Source organism: Arachis duranensis, chromosome 4 (genome assembly GCF_000817695.3).
Source record: "Arachis duranensis cultivar V14167 chromosome 4, aradu.V14167.gnm2.J7QH, whole genome shotgun sequence".
Classification (NCBI taxonomy): Eukaryota; Viridiplantae; Streptophyta; class Magnoliopsida; order Fabales; family Fabaceae; genus Arachis; species Arachis duranensis.
In genome coordinates, this window is record NC_029775.3 from 79077535 (window position 1) to 79095491 (window position 17957).

The following is a 17957-nucleotide window of genomic DNA, read 5'->3' on the forward strand; positions in this document are numbered from 1 at the left end:
AATCCAAACACAAGGGTGAGGATAGGGGCAGTGATTTGAGATGAAGAGAAGTGTTAGTAAATGAATGAATAAATATAGTAAGATGAGAGAGAAGTTTTCGAAAACAATTTTGAAAAGGAGTTAATGATTTTCGAAAATTAAGATAAGAAATAAAATTAAAATTAAAATTTAAAACAATTAATTAATTAAAAATAATTTTTTGAAAAAGAGGGAGGTATTTTCGAAAATTAGAGAAAGAAAAGTTGTTAGGTGGTTTTGAAAAGGATAAGAAACAAACAAAAAGTCAAATAGTTAGTTGAAAAAGATTTGAAAATTAATTTTGAAAAGATAAGAAGATAAGAAGTTAGAAAAGATATTTTAAAATCAAATTTTTGAAAAAGATAAAATTTTGAAAAAGATATGATATAAAAGATAAGATAAAAATATATGATTAAAATTAAAATTGATTACTTTACTAACAAGAAACTAAAAGATAAGATTCTAGAATTTAAAGATTGAACATTTCTTAACAAGAAAGTAACAAACTTCAAATTTGTGAATCAATCATAATAATTGTTAGCATAATTTTCGAAAATTTGAAATAAAATTAAGAAAAAGATTTTAAAAAAATAGTTTTAAATTTTCGAAATTCATAAGATAAAAGTAAAAGATTTGATTTTTGAAAAAGTTTTGAAAAAAGATAAGATTTTTAAAATTTGAAACTTTGACTTGACTTACAAGAAACAACTAATTTTAAAATTTTTTTGACTAAGTCAACCCAAATTTTCGAAATTTTGAGAGAAAAAAGGAAAAGATATTTTTTTGATTCTTTTGAATTTTTAATTATGAGAGAGAAAAATATAAAAAATGACTCACAACATGAAAATTATGAATCAAAATACATGATGCATGCAAGAACACTATGAATGTCAAGATGAACACCAAGAACACTTTGAAGATCATGATGAACATCAAGAACATATTTTTGAAAAATTTTTGATGCAAAGAAAACATGCAAGACACCAAACTTAGAAATCTTTCATGTTTAGACACTATGAATGCAAAAATGCACAAGAAAAACAACAAAAGATACAAAACAAGAAAACATCAAGATCAAACAAGAAGACTTACCAAGAACAACTTGAAGATCATGAAGAACACCATGAATGCATGAGTTTTCGAAAATTGCAAGAACAAAATGAATATGCAATTGACACCAAACTTAAAACATGACACAAGACTCAAACAAGAAACACAAAAATATTTTTGATTTTTATAATTTTATTATTTTTTGGATTTGATTTTATATTTTTCAAAAAACATATAGGAAAAAAAATAAGAAATTCAAAATTTTTAAGAAGAATTCCAAGAATCTTTCAATGTTTAGCCTAAAGCTCCAGTCCAAGGGTTGGACATGGCTTAATAGCCAGCAAGCTTTAAGATATAAATCTGGCATGCAACAGCTGATACTTCATCCAACTCCATATACATGCCTTTTATGTTGACAAGTGGAAGCCTTAATCCAAAAGAATTTGGATATGGCTTTACAGCCAGCTAGGATTCAACATGCTTCATGAAATTGTAAAATCCATTCTTAAAAATTCTGAAGCCATAGAATAATTTATTTTTAATTAAAATATTTTTTTCAAAAATAGGGATAAATTTTTTTGAAAAATTTATTTTTTGAAAATAAAACAAAAAGAAAATTACCTAATCTGAGCAACAAGATGAACCGTCAGTTGTCCAAACTCGAACAATCCCTGGCAACGGCGCCAAAAACTTGGTGGACGAAATTGTGGTTCATACTTAAATTGTTGTTCGAAATTGATTCCCAGGTAATGGCCCCAAAAACTTGATGCTCAATACCATGGTTTAAACATAATTTCACAACTTCGTTCAACTAACCAGCAAGTGTACTGGGTCGTCCAAGTAATAAACCTTACGTGAGTAACGGTCGATCCCACAGAGATTGTTGGTATGAAGCAAGCCATGGTCATCTTGTAAATCTCAGTCAGGCGGATAATAAATGGTGATAGAGTTTTCGAATAATAGTAAATAAATAGAGAATAAAGATAAAAATACTTATGTAGATCATCGATGGGAATTTCAGATAAGTGTATGGAGGTACTGTGTTCCTTCTGAATCTCTGCTTTCCTGCTGCTTTCATCCAATCATTCTTACTCCTTTCCATGGCATGCTATATGTAGGGCATCACCGTTGTCAATGGCTACATCCCATCCTCTCAGTGAAAAAGGTCCAAATGCTCTGTCACGGCACGACTAATCATCTGTCGGTTCTCGATCATATTGGAATAGAATCCCTTGATTCCTTTGCGTTTGTCATCACGCCAACAGTCACGAGTTTGAAGCTCATCACAGTCATTCAATCCCAGAATCATACTCGTAATACCACACACAAGGTTTAGACTTTCTGTATTCTCATGAATGCCACCATCAATTCTAGCTTATACCACGAAGACTCTGATCTCACGAAATGGAAGGCTCGGTTGTCAGGCGAGGGCAACCATGTGTCATGCATCAGGAATCCAAGAGATACACACTCTAGCTTTCGCTTGTAGAACAGAAGTGGTTGTCAGGCACGCGTTCATAGGGACGAATGATGATGAGTGTCACAGATCATCACATCCATCAGATTGAAGTACGAATGGTATCTTAGAATAGGAATAAATCGAATTGAATAGAAAATAGTTGTAATTGCATTAAAACTCGAGGTACAGCAGAGCTCCACACCCTTAATTTATGGTGTGTAGAAACTCCACCGTTGAAAATACATAAGTGAAGGTCCAGGCATGGCCGAATGGCCAGCCCCCAAAATGTGATATGAATTCAAAAATAGGGAGAAGGACCTATGGTCAAAAGACCGAATGGTCAAAAGACCGAATGGTCAAAGACGTCTAATACAATAGTAAAATGTCCTATTTATACTAGACTAGCTACTAGGGTTTACAGAGATAAGTAATTGATGCAGAAATCCACTTCCGGGGCCCACTTGGTGTGTTCTTGGGCTGATCTTGAACTTTACACGTGCAGAGGCTTCTCCTGGAGTTGAACGCCAAGTTGTAACATGTTTTTTGCGTTCAACTCTGGTTCGTGACGTGTTTCTGGCGTTTGACTCCAGAATGCAGCATGGAACTGGCGTTGAGCGCCAGTTTGCATCATCTAATTCCAAATAAAGTATGAACTATTATATATTTCTAGGAAGCTCTGGATGTCTACTTTCCAACGCCGTTGAGAGCGCGCCATTTGGAGTTCTGTAACTCCAGAAAATCCATTTTGAGTGCAGGGAGGTCAGAATCCAATAGCATCAGCAGTCCTTTGTCAGCCTTTCATCAGAGTTTTGCTCAGGTCCCTCAATTTTAGCCAGAAATTACCTGAAATCACAAAAAAACACACAAACTCATAGTAAAGTCCAGAAATGTGAATTTAGCATAAAAACTAATGAAAACATCCCTAAAAATAGCTAGATTATACTAAAAACTATCTAAAAACAATGCCAAAAAGCGTATAAATTATCCGCTCATCACATTTCTCTTGTTCATCATTCTTTCAAGAGCCAACAATTTTAACATTCATAAAATTCAATATAAAAAATAAGCACTGTTCAAGCATTCATTCAGAAAACAAAAAGTATTGTCACCACATCAATATAATTAAACTAATTTCAAGGATGAATTCGAAACTCATGTACTTCTTATTCTTTTGTTTTTAGAACATTTTTCATTTAAGAGAGGTGAAGGATTCATGGAGTTATTCATAGCTTTAAGACATAGACACTAGACAATAATGATCATGTAGTAAAGACACAAAATATAGACAAACATAAAGTATGAAAATAAAAAAAAATAGAAAAATAAGAACAAGGAAGTTAAGGAATGAGTCCACCTTAGTGATGGCGGCTTGTTCTTCCTCTTGAAGATCTAATGGTGCTCCTCTATGTCTCTTCCTTGCCTTTGTTGCTCTTTCCTCAAGGCTCTTTGATCTGCAATCAAATGCTCTACCACTAAACTATGGACCCTTGAGATGAACCTCTCCATCTCTCATGACTCAGATGTGGAAGCAACTGCCTTCCCTTTCCTCTTTCTAGAGGTTTCTCCGGCCTTAGGTGCCATAAATGGTTATGGAAAAATGAAAAGCAACGCTTTTTTCACACCAAACTTAAAAGGTTTGCTCGTCCTCGAGCAAAAGAAGAAAGAAGTGAGTAGAAGGATAAGTGGAGGAGATGAAGGTGTGTGAATGGGTGGGTTTGGGAGGGGAATGGTTTGAATTTGAATGGTGAGGTAGGTGGGGATCCTGTGGGGTCCACAGATCCTGAGGTGTCAAGGATTTCTCATCCTTGCACCATTTAGGCGTGTAGAATGCCCTCTTAGTGCAATCCTGCCATTTAACGCCAGACTGTTGCTTGTTTCTGACGTTAAACACCATCTTGTAGCCTGTTTCTGGCGTTTAACACCAGCTTGATGCTTCTTTCTGGCATTAAACGCCAGTCTGATGCTTCTTACTGGCGTTTAAATGCCAGTAAGCTTATCCTCCAGGGTGTGCTATTTTTAATGCTATTTTTGATTTTCCTTTAATTTTTGTAGTTGTTTTTGTGACTTCACATGATCATCAACCTAAAGAAAACACAAAATAACAATGGAATTTTAACATAGATAGATAAAATTGGGTTGCCTCCCAAAAAGCGCTTCTTTATCGTCTTTAAGTAGACTATTACTGAGCTTTAATCCAGTCTCAGTTTTGATGAAACCATGGTGCTTCCTGAATGGCAAAAAGTTGCTCATCCAGAAAGGTTTCAGAGATCTCAGTAAGAGGGAAGGACGTCCCTTCTACTGGTTCTATTCGGGACAGGTGATCTGCTACTTGGTTCTCTGTCCCTTTTCCGTCTCTTATTTCTATATCAAACTCTTGCAGAAGCAACACCCATCTTATGAGCCTGGGTTTTGAATCCTGCTTTGTGAGTAGATATTTAAGAGCAGCATGGTCAGTGTACACAATCATTTTTGATCCTACTAAATAGGATCTGAACTTGTCAATGGCATAAACCACTGCAAGCAATTCCTTTTCTGTGGTTGTGTAGTTCTTCTGCGCATCATTTAGAACATGATTGGCATAATAAATGACGTACAGAAGCTTGTCATGCCTCTGTCCCAATACTGCACCAATGGCATGATCACTGGCATCACACATTAATTCAAATGGTAATGTCTAGTCTGGTGCAGAGATGACTAGTGCTGTGACCAGCTTAGCTTTCAGAGTCTCAAACGCCTGCAGACACTCCTTATCAAAGATAAATGGCATGTCAGCAACTAGCAGATTACTCAGAGGTTTTGCAATTTTTGAAAAATCCTTTATAAACCTTTTGTAGAATCCTGCATGCCCCAGAAAGCTTCTGATTGCCTTAACATTGGTAGGTGGTGGTAATTTTTCAATTACCTCCACCTTAGCTTGATCCACCTCTATTCCCTTGTTCGAAATTTTGTGCCCAAGGACAATTCCTTCAGTCACCATAAAGTGACATTTCTCCCAGTTTAAAACCAGGTTAGTCTCTTGGTACCTCTTTAGAACAAGTGTTAGATGGTCAAGACAAGAGCTGAATGAGTCTCCAAAGACTAAAAAGTCATCCATAAAGACTTCCAGAAATTTTTCCACCATATGAGAGAAAATAGAGAGCATGCACCTTTGAAAGGTTGCAGGTGCATTGCACAGACCAAATGGCATCCTTCTGTATGCAAATACTCCAGATGGACATGTGAATGCTGTTTTCTCTTGATACTGGGGATCTAATACAATTTGGTTATAACCTGAATATCCATCCAGAAAGTAGTAGTAATCATGACCTGCTAGTCTTTCTAGCATCTGGTCTATGAATGGTAAAGGAAAATGATCCTTTCTGGTAGCTGTATTGAGCCTTCTATAATCAATACACATACGCTACCCTGTAATTGTTCTTGTAGGAACCAGGTCATTTTTTCTTTATGAACCACTGTCATGCCACCCTTCTTAGGTATGACTTGAACAGGGCTTACCCAGGGGCTATCAGAAATAGGATAAAAAATCCCAGCCTCTAGTAATTTAGTGACTTCCTTATGCACCACCTACTTCATGGCTGGATTCAGCCGCCTCTATGGTTGAACCACTGGCTTAGTGTCATCCTCCAATAGGATCTTGTGCATGCATCTGGCTGGGCTAATGCCCTTAAGATCACTGATAGACCACCCAAGAGCTGTCTTGTGTGTCCTCAGCACTTGAATTAGTGCTTCTTCTTCCTGTGGCTCTAAGGTAGAGCTTATGATTACAGGAAAAGTGTCACCTTCTCCCAGAAATGCATATTTCAGGGATGGTGGTAATGGTTTGAGCTCGGGTTTAGAAGGTTTCTCATCTTCCTGAGGGATTTTCAGAGGTTCTATTATTCTCTCTGGTTCCTCCAGATCAGTCTGAACATCTTTAAAGATATCCTCTAGCTCTGATTCGAGACTCTCAGTTATATTGACCTCTTCCACCAGAAAGTCAATAATATAAGTGCTCATGTACTCGTTTTGGGTGTCTGAATGCTGCATAGCTTTGACAACATTCAACTTAAACTCGTCCTCATTGACTCTCAGGGTTAATTCTCCTTTTTGGACGTCAATGAGGGTTCGTCCAGTTGCTAGGAAAGGTCTTCCTAGAATGAGAGCTGCACTCTTGTGCTCCTCCATTTCCAGCCCCACAAAGTCAGTGGGAAAGGCAAATGGCCCAACCTTGACAATCATGTCTTCAATCACGCCTGATGGGTATTTAATGGAGCCACCAGCAAGTTGGAGACATATCCGGGTTGGTTTGACTTCTTCAGTCAAACCAAGCTTTTTGATAGTGGATGCAGGTATTAGGTTGATACTTGCTCCAAGATCACATAAAGCTTTCTTAGTACAAGTACCCTCTAATGTGCATGGTATCATGAAGCTTCCGGGATCTTTAAGCTTTTCTGGTAAGCTTTTTAGAATGATTGCACTGCATTCTTCAGTGAGAAAAATTTTTTTCAGTTTCTCGCCAGTCCTTCTTATGAGTCAAGATCTCTTTCATGAACTTAGCATAAAAGGGTATTTGCTCAAGTGCCTTTGCAAATGGAATCTTTATTTCAAGAGTCCTGAGATAGTCTGCAAAGCGGACAAATTGCTTATCTTGCTCCGCTTGGCGGAGTTTCTGAGGATAAGGCATCTTGGCTTTGTATTCCTTAACCTTAGTTGCTGCAGGTTTATTTCCTACAGAGGTGGTTAGGAAAGCCTTCTTAGAGGGGTTGCTATCAGCACTTTTATGTGTCTGATCCCTCACTGGCGTTTGAATGCCAGGGTTGGAAGCTGGATTGGCGTTGGACGCCAACTTCTTACCTGTTTCTCGCATTTGAACGCCATAATTAAGCTTTCCTTGGGCGTTTAACGCCAACTCCTTGCCTGTTTGTGGCATTTGAACGCCAGAACTGAGCATGGGTTGGGCGTTTAACGCCAGCTCTCCACTCTTTTCTGGCATTTGAGTGCCAGAATTATTCCTCTCTGGGCTCTTACTGGCCTCAGAGGGATTTTGGGTAGCAGTTTATTCATTTCTTGGCTTCCTGCTGCCTTGAAGTGAGGTATTTAATGTTTTTCCACTTCTTAATTGAACTACTTGGCACTCTTCTGTTATTTGTTTTGATAACTGCTGTTCTGTTTGATTCAACTGCACTTCCATACTCATATTAGCCATTCTTATGTCTTGTAGTATTTCCTTGAATTCGGCTAGCTGTTTTGTTAGAAAATCTAATTGCTGATTGAATTCAGTAACTTGTTCTGCAGGACTGAGTTCAGCAGTTACTGTTTTAGCTTCTTCTTTCATGGGAGGTTCACTACTTAGGTACATATGCTGATTTCTAGCAACTGTATCAATGAGCTCTTGAGCTTCTTCAATTGTCTTTCTCATGTGTATAGATCCACCAGCTGAGTGGTCCAAAGACATCTGAACTTTCTTTGTAAGCCCATAATAGAAGATGTCTAACTACACCCACTCTGAAAACATTTCAGAGGGGCATTTTCTTAGCATCTCTCTGTATCTTTCCTAGGCATCATAAAGAGATTCATTATCTCCTTGTTTAAAGCCTTGGATGTTCAGCCTTAGCCGTGTCATCCATTTTGGAGGGAAATATTGATTCAAGAATTTTTCTGACAGCTATTTCCATGTCCTTATGCTAGCCTTAGATTGGTTATTTAACCACCTCTTAGCTTGATCTTTTACAACAAATGGAAACAGTAATAATTTGTAGACATTCTGATCTACTTCCTTATCATGTACTGTGTCAGCAATTTGTAAAAACTGTGTCAGAAACTCTGTAGGTACTTCCTGTGGAAGACCGGAATACTTGCAACTTTGCTGCACCATGATAATGAGATGAGGATTCAACTCAAAACTACTAACTCCGATGGAGGGAATACAGATACTACTCCCATATGAAGCAGTAGTGGGGTTAGCATATGACCCCAAAGTCCTTCTGGACTGTTCATTTCCACTTAGGTCCATGATAGAGAAAGGGAGATGACATGGATTTATTTTATTTATTTTATTATATTTAATAAAAAAATTTTGAAATAATAAAATAAAATAAAAACTAAAATAAAAATAAAAAAATTTTGAAAATATTTTATGAGGATTTTTGAAAAATGAAGAGAGAGAAAAAGTGGTTAGGAAGTTTTGAAAAAGAAATGATTTTAAAAAAAATTTAAAAAGGATATGATTTGAAAAAGATATGATTTTTTTTTGAAAACTTGACAACTAAGATATGATAAGATAAAATTTTGAAATTAAAATCTGAATTTTTATGGAAAATTTCAAAATATTTTCTTAAAAATAGTTAGAAAATATATTTTTTTGATTTTTGAATTTTATGATGAAAGAGAAAAACACACAAAAGACACAAGACTTAAAATTTTTAGATCTAATGCTCCTTGTTTTCGAAAATTTTGGAGGGAAAACACCAAGAAACACCAAACTTAAAAATTTTTAGAGCAAAACACAAGGAAGACTCAAGAACACTTTGAAGACTCACAAGAACAACAGAACATGAAGATAGAACACCAAACATAAAATTTTTAGAAAACCAAAATAAAATTTTCGAAAATTAAAGAAAAATTAACAAGAGAACACCAAACTTAAAGTTTAGCACAGGATTTAATCAAAGAAAAATTATTTTTGAAAAAGTTTTAAAAGGAAGATACCCAATTACCAAGAACACACTGAGCTACAAATTTAACGTGTTTTAAAAAGGTATTTTTTTAAGGAAAACAAAAGTATGCAATTGACACTAAACTTAAGATATGAAACTAAACTCAAGCAAAAGACTCCAAGAAAAATTTAAAAACCAATAAAGAAAAATAATATTTTTGAAAAAAAAAATTTAAAGGAATAATAGAAGATGCAATCCTAGTGACTCTAAACCAAAAAGACAAATTTTTCCTAATCTAAGTAACAAGATAAACCGTCAGTTGTTCAAACTCGAACAATCCCCGGCAACGGCGCCAAAAACTTGGTGCACGAAATTGTAAATCACACTTTTCACAATTCGTACCACTAACCAGCAAGTGCACTGGGTCGTCCAAGTAATACCTTATGTGAGTAAGGGTCGAATCCCATGGAGATTGTTGGCTTGAAGCAAGCTATGGTTATCTTGTAACTCTTAGTCAGGATAATAATAATTCTCAGTTTTGATTGGTAGTAAATAAAAAGCATGGATTAAATAATACTTGTTATGCAGTAATGGAGAATATGTTGGAGTTTTGGAGATGCTTTGTCTTTTGAATCTCTACTTTCCTCCTGTCTTCTTCTTCACGCACAAAAGGTTCTTCCTATGGCAAGCTGTGTATTGGTGGATCACCGTTGTCAATGGCTACCATCCATCCTCTCAGTGAAAATGGTCCAGATGCGCTGTCACCGCACGGCTAATCATCTGTCGGTTCTCACTCATGCTGGAATAGGATCCATTGATCCTTTTACGTCTGTCACTACGCCCAACCCTTGTGATTTTGAAGCTCGTCATAGTCATTCAATCCCTGAATCCTACTTGGAATACCACAGACAAGGTTTAGACTTTCTGGATTCTCAAGAATGCTGCCAATGGATTCTAGCTTATTCCACGAAGACTCTGATTAAGGAATCCAAGAGATATTCATTCAATCTAATGTACAATGGAGGTGGTTGTCAGGCACGCGTTCATAGGTCAAGAATGGTGATGAGTGTCACGGATCATCACATCCATCATATTGAAGTGCGAATGAATATCTTTGATAGAAACAAGCGTTTTGAATAGAAAACGGAAATAATTGCATTAATCCATCGAGACACAGTAAAGCTCCTCACCCCCAACAATGGGGTTTAGAGACTCAGGCCGTCAAAAATACAAAGTTCAGATCTAAAATGTCATGAGATACAAAATAAATCTCTAAAAGTTGTTTAAATACTAAACTAGTAACCTAGGTTTACAGAAAATGAGTAAACTAAGATAGATAGTGCAGAAATCCACTTTTGGCGCCCACTTGGTGTGTACTGGGGCTGAGACTTGAGCTTTTCACGTGCCTGAGCTGTTTCTGGAGTTAAATGTCAGGTTGTAACCTGTTTTGGGCGTTTAACTCCAATTTGCAACCTGTTTCTGGCGTTTAACGCCGGAATGGAACATGGAAATGGTGTTAAACGCCAGTTTACATCATTTATCTTCGAGAAAAGTGTGAACTATTATATATTGCTGGAAAGCCCTGGATGTCTACTTTCCAACGCAATTAAGAGCACTCCAATTGGGCTCTTGTAGCTCCAAAAAATTCATTTCGACTGTAGGGAGGGCAGAATCCAACAGCATCAGCAGTCCTTTTTCAGCCTGAATCAGATTTTTGCTCAGCTCCCTCAATTTCAGCCAGAAAATACCTGAAATTGCAGAAAAACACACAAACTCATAGTAAAGTCCACAAATATGAATTTTTCATGAAAACTAATAAAAACATACTAAAAAGTGGCTAGAACATACTAAAAACTACCTAAAAACAATGCCAAAAAGCGTATAAATTATCCGCTCATCAGAGACACAATGCCGGATAATACCATCTGAGCATCTCTTAAAAACATAAGGTTCTTTCCATAAGAAGTACCTGGCATCATTAAGTAGCTTCTTCACTTGCTGTTTAGTGTACTCTTTGGTAATGAAAATCATAGCATTGTATTTGCCAATATCTGCAAACCACGGGACTCTTTGAATAGCAGTGAGTTGCTCTTCTGGAAAAGTCTCAATCACAGGAGTGGGTTGTTGGCTTCCCTCTTCAAGCTCGATCCTGGAAAGGTGGTCAGCCACTTGATTTTCTTACCATTTTCCTATCTCTGATCTCAATATCAAACTCCTGAAGAAGAAGCACCTACCTAATCAACCTTGGTTTAGTATCCTGTTTGATTAGAAGGTATTTAAGACCAGCATGGTCAGTAAAAACAATAACCTTAGAACTAATCAAATAGTACCTAAACTCATCAAAAGAAAAAGCTACAACTAATAATTTTTTTTCTGTAGTTTGTAATTATTTTGCGAGTCATTTAACACAGGGCTAGCATAGTAAATAACGTGCATAAGCTTGTCTTATCTCTGCCCCAAGACAGATCCTATAGTATGGTCACTAGCATTACACATGAATTCAAATGCTAGATCCCAGTTAGGAGGAGCTATGATGGGAGCAGAGGCAAGCTTAGCTTTTAGAGCCTCAAAAGCATGCAAACAATCATCATCAAAACAAAAAGGAATGTCTATAACAAAGAGGTTGCTCAATGGCTTAGAAATTTTATAAAAATCCTTTATAAATCTTCTATAAATCCTACATGTCCTAAGAAACTCCGGACTGCCTTTACATTAGCAGATGCTGGTAATTTTTCAATTACCTCCACCTTAGCTTTATCAATGGTGCACAAAATTGTGATCACACTTTTCACAACTCCGCACAAAATACCTTACGTGAGTAGGGGTCGATCCCACGGAGATTGCTGGCTTGAAGCAAGCTATGGTTATCTTGTAACTCTTAGTCAGGAGATTAATGATAAAAAGCATTTTATTGCAAAAAGTAAAAGAGCATGAAATGAATGATACTTGTTATTCAGTAATGAAGAACAGGTTGAGGTTTAAGAGATGCTCTATCTTCTGAATCTCTGCTTTCCTACTATCTTCCTCTCTCAAACGCGCAAGGCTCCTTCTATGGCAAGTTGTATGTTGGTGGATCACCGTTGTCAATGGCTACCATCCACCCTCAGTGAAAATGGTCTAGGTATAGTTTCTGTACAGCTAATCATCTGTCGGTTCTCACTTGTGTCAGAATAGAATCTCTCTATCCTTTTGCACACTATCACTGCGCCCAATATTCGTGAGTTTGAAGCTCGTCACAGTCATCCCTTCCCAGACCCTACTCAGAATACCACATACAAGGTTTAGACTTTTTGGATCTCAGGAATGCTGCCAATTGGTTCTAGTCTCTACCACGAAGGTTCTAATCTCACGGATTCGAATGCTCTGTTGTCAGGAGAGGCAGGTCAAACTCTTGGATCAGAAACACAAGAGATACGCACTCAAGCTGTCGCCCAATGACTACGTTGAGCTCAGATAGAATGGAAGTGGTTGTCAAGCACGCGTTCATAAGTTTGAGAATGATGATGATTGTCACGGATCATCACATTCATCATATTGAAGTACGAGTGCGTATCTTAGAACAGAAGCAAGCGTGATTGAATAGAAAACAGTAGTAATTACATTAATTCATTGAAACACAATAGAGCTCCTCACCCCCACCTATGGTGTTTAGAGACTCATGCTGTAGAAGATACATATGAAATGTAAAAAATGTCATAAGTCCTAAATGAATCTCTAAAAGTAGTTTTTATACTAAACTAGTAACCTAGGTTTACAGAAATGAGTAACTAAGTGCAGATAGTGCAGAAATCCACTTATGGGATCCACTTGGTGAGTGTTTAGGCTAAGCTATGAAGCTTTCACGTACATAGGCCATTCTTGGAGTTAAATGCCAGCTTTGATGCCAGTTTGGGCGTTTAACTCCAGTTTTGGTGCCAGTTCTGGTGTTTTACGGCAGAAGAAGATTTTTGGCTGGCGTTTAACGCCAGTTTGAGCCATCAAATCTCGGGTAAAGTATTAACTATTATATATTTCTGGAAAGTCCAAGATGTCTACTTTCTAATGCAATTGAGAGCACACCAATTGGGCTTCTGTAGCTCCAGAAAATCCATTTCGAGTGCAGGAGGATCAGAATCCAACAACATCTGCGATCCTTTCTCAGCCTCTGAATCAGATTTTTGCTCAGGTCCCTCAATTTCAGCCAAAAAATATCTGAAATTACAGAAAAATATACAAACCCATAGTAAAGTCCAGAAATGTGACTTTTGAATAAAAATTAACAAAAACATAGCAAAAAGTGAATAAAACATGCTAAAAACTATATGAAAATACTACCAAAAAGCGTATAAAATATCCGCCCATCACAACACCAAACTTAAACTGTTGCTTGTCCCCAAGCAACTAGACAAATAAAATAGGATAAAAAGATAATTATGGTGCAATAACATGTCAAAGTCTTTAATGAAGCTCAAATTCAAATTAGATGAGCGGGGCTTAGAGCTTTTTGCTTCTGAATAGTTTTGGCATCTCATTTTATCCTTTAAAGTTCAAAATGATTGGCATCCATAGGAACTCAGAATTCAGATAATGTTATTGATTCTCCTAGTTATGTTTGTTGATTCTTGAACACAGTTACTTATGAGTCTTGGCTGTGACCCTAAGCATCTTGTTTTCTAGTATTACCACCGGATACATAAATGCCAGAGACACATAACTGAGTAAACCTTTTTAGATTGTGACTCAGCTTTGCTAGAGTCCCCAGTTAGAGGTCTCCAGAGTTCTTCAGCACACTCTTTTGCTTTGGATCACGACTGTAACCACTCAGTCCCAAGCTTTTCACTTGGACCTTCATGACACAAGCACATGGTTAGGGACAACTTGATTTAGCAGCTTAGGCCAGGATTTTATTCCTTTGGGCCCTCCTATCCACTGATGCTCAAAGCCTTGGATCCTCTTTACCCTTTCCTTTTAGTTTAAAGGGTTACTGGCTTTTTCTGCTTGCTTTTTCTTTTTCTGTCTTTTTTTCGCCTATTTTTTTCGCAAGCTTTGTATTTTTCATTGCTTTTTCTTGCTTCAAGAATCAATTTTATGATTTTTGAGGTTATCAATAACATTTCTCTTTTTTCATTATTCTTTCAAGAGCCAACAATTTTAACATTCATAAACTTCACTATAAAAAATATGAACTGTTCAAGCATTCATTCAGAGAGCTAAAGTAATGCCACCACATATAAATAATTTGAATTTTTCTTATTTTGTACTCAAAATATTTGCACCCTTGCTCTTCTAAAAAAAATCTACTATTTTATTCATGTTTGATGATGATAAGAGGAGTAAATTATACCCAAATTGATAAAAAATAATACTAATGCTCATGCAACTCTAATACTAATACTCATGCAATCCTAAAATAGGTCTCTAATAACAGAAGTTATCACAGAGTTAGGACTGAACAACCTTTATTTTGAGAGAGAAGTGCTCCCTCAATTTGTGGGACAGCTAGCTCATCAAAGGACAGCTTTTGGTGCTTTAGCTCCTGTATCTCACTCTCTTGCTTCTCCTATTCTTTGAGCAGTTTGTAGATAATGCTATTCTAATTCTGCTGCTCTTCTTTGAGTTGATCCATAGGTTCTTGCAGCTTGGTAACAGATGCTTCTAAGCGAACCCAGTAGTCAAATTGAAGAATTTCTGGGAGGAGCTCATGCGCCCTCCTCTTGATGAGGTTGTCTTGAACTTGAGGTTCATTCATTACCTTTTTGGTGATTGGGCGTTCAACTAAGATGTACTCATCCACTCCTATCTTCACCCCCACATCTTTACATAACAGACTGATCAAGCTTGGGTAAGCCAATTTGGCCTCAGTGGATTCCTTGTTTGCAAATATGTAAATCTCACAAGGAATCAGCTGATGAACCTCCATTTCTTTTCCCAGCATAATACAGTGAATCATCATTGCCCTTTTGACAGTGACTTCAGACCGGTTTTTGGTGGGAAGTATAGAACACCTAATGAAATCCAGCCAGCTCCTAGCAACTGGTTTGAGATCTCCTATCTTTAACTGGTTTGGGAAACCTTTTGAGTTGGTTATCCACTTGGTTCCAGGTATGTCCTCTAGAACTTGATCCAGCTTTTTATCTTTAGCCATTCTCCTATTAAAGGATTCTGGATCATCTTGTAGCTGAGGAAGTTTGAGGACTTCTCTCACATTATCTATATGGAAGTAAATAACCTTTCCTCTGACCACAGTTTGAAAGGTGTGGAAGGCAATTCCCTCTATTCTTTGCTTATCTGTCATCCACAGATTTGCATAGAATTCATGGATCATGTTTCTTCCAACATGTATCTCAGGATTAGCCAGGATTTCCCAACCCCTATTTCGAATCTGCTCTTAGATCTCCAGATATTTGTCTTCTTTCAGATCGAATTTAACTTTCGGGATCACTAATCTTTGGCACACAATTTTGAAGTAATGGTCTGCATGTTCTTTGGTGCAGAACCTCTCATGTATCCAAGGTTTTGGATTATTTTCTTTCTTACCTCTTAGAGTGGTTTATTTTCCTTTAGGGGCCATGATCTTGGTCTGTTTTGACTCAGTGATTACGGAAAAACACACCAAACTTAGAGGTTTGCTTGTCCTCAAGCAAAAGAAAGAAAGAAGAGGAAGAGAGGGAGAGATAGATTCGAATGATGGGTCTAGGAAGGTGGCCGAATGTGTTTTAAAAAGGGAGGGGGAATGGGTTTCGAATTTTTTTGAAAAAGAAAAGATAGAAAGATATGATTGATAAAAGATAAATATAATGTGAAAAATATAGGATTTGAAAATTTAAAAGATATGAAAAAGATATAAGGAAGTAAAATCTGAATTTTTGTTAATGCATAAAAAAATAAAAGATAATATGGATGAATGAAAAAGATTTGGAAAGAAATTGGAGATAAATGAGTTTTAAAAAAAGTTTTGAAAAAGAATTGAAAAGGAATTACAAAGATTTTATAAGATTATTAATTTTTTTGAAATGGGGATTGAAATATGAAGATTTGTAATATTTTTGTGCAGAAAATTATGAATTAAAACAAAAAAATTTGAATTGGAAACGAAATTCCCTCCCCCTTGCTGTTCTGGTGTTAAACTCCCAGAATGATAGCCATTCTGGCGTTTAACGCCCATCTGGTGGCCATTTTGGACGTTTAACTCCCAGCCAGGTACCCTGGCTGGCGTTAAACGCCAGAAAGCCTTTGTCACTATACGTTTTTCTAAACGCCCAGGAGGCAGCTATTTCTGGCATTAAACGCCCAGAATGCTGTCCATTTTGGCGTTTACACCCAGAATGATAGCCATTCTGGCGTTTAACTCCCAGTTTGCTCCCTTTACTGGCGTTTAAACGCCAGTAAGCTTCTCTTCCATTGGCTTCTCTATTTTTCTATTATGGACTCTTCTGTTACTCTATAAACCTCTGTAACTGACCATATGCCTTAAAAATAAACTATATTAAACTCGTATAATTATTATTTGAATAACAACACTTTTGCTAATGGCTGGGTTGCCTCCCAGCAGGTGCTTCTTTAATGTCTTTAGCTGGACTTTACTAAGCTTTAATCAAGTCTCAATCTTGAGCATTGTTGCTCAACATTGCCTTCAAGATAATGCTTAACTCTCTGTCCATTAACAATGAACTTTTTGTTAGAGTCAATATCCTGAAGCTCTACATATCCATATGGTGACACACTTGTAATCGCATATGGTCCCTTCCACTGGGATTTTAGTTTCCTAGGGAACAATCTGAGCCCAAAGTTAAATAGCAGAACTTTCTGTCCTGACTCAAAGTCTCTAGATGATAGCTTTTTGTCATGCCACCTTTTTGCTTTCTCCTTGTAAATTTTAGCATTTTTGAAAGCATTGAGTCTGAACTCCTCTAGCTTATTCAACTGGAGTAATCTCTTCTCTCCAGCTACCTTAGCATCAAGGTTTAGGAACCTGGTTGCCCAGTAGGCCTTGTGTTCCAGTTCCACTGGCAGATGACAGGCTTTTCCATACACAGGCTGGTATGGAGAAGTTCCTATAGGAGTCTTGATTGCGGTTCTGTATACCCACAGAGCATCATCCAGACTTCTTTCCCAATCCCTTCTATGGGTATTTACAGTCCGTTCCAGGATTCGTTTTAGTTCTCTATTTGAGACTTCAGCCTGCCCATTTGTCTGTGGATGATATGAAGTTGCCACTTTGTGGTTAATTCCATATCGGACCAAAGCAGAGTCAAGCTGTTTATTGCAGAAATGAATGCCTCCATCACTGATCAGTACTCTAGGGACACCAAATCTACTGAAGATATGCTTCTGGAGGAATTTCAGCATTGTCTTAGTATCATTAGTAGGTGTTGCAATTGCCTCTACCCATTTAGATACATAGTCTACTGCCACCAGAATAAAAGTGTTTGAATATGATGGTGGGAAAGGTCCCATGAAGTCAATACCCCATACATCAAACAACTCAATCTCTAAGATCCCTTGCTGAGGCATGGCATAACCGTGAGGTAGATTACCATCTCTCTGGCAACTGTCACAGATACATACAAACTCTCGGAAGTCTCTATAGAGCGTAGGCCAATAGAAGCCACATTGGAGAACCCTTGTGGCTGTTTGCTCACCTCCAAAATGTCCTCCATATTGTGATCCATGGCAGTGCCATAGGATCTTCTGGGCCTCTTCTCTAGGTACACATCTACGGATTATTCCGTTTGCACACCTCTTAAAAAGATATGGTTCATCCCACAAGTAGTACTTTGCATCAGAAACTAATTTTTTTGTTTGCTGCCTATTGT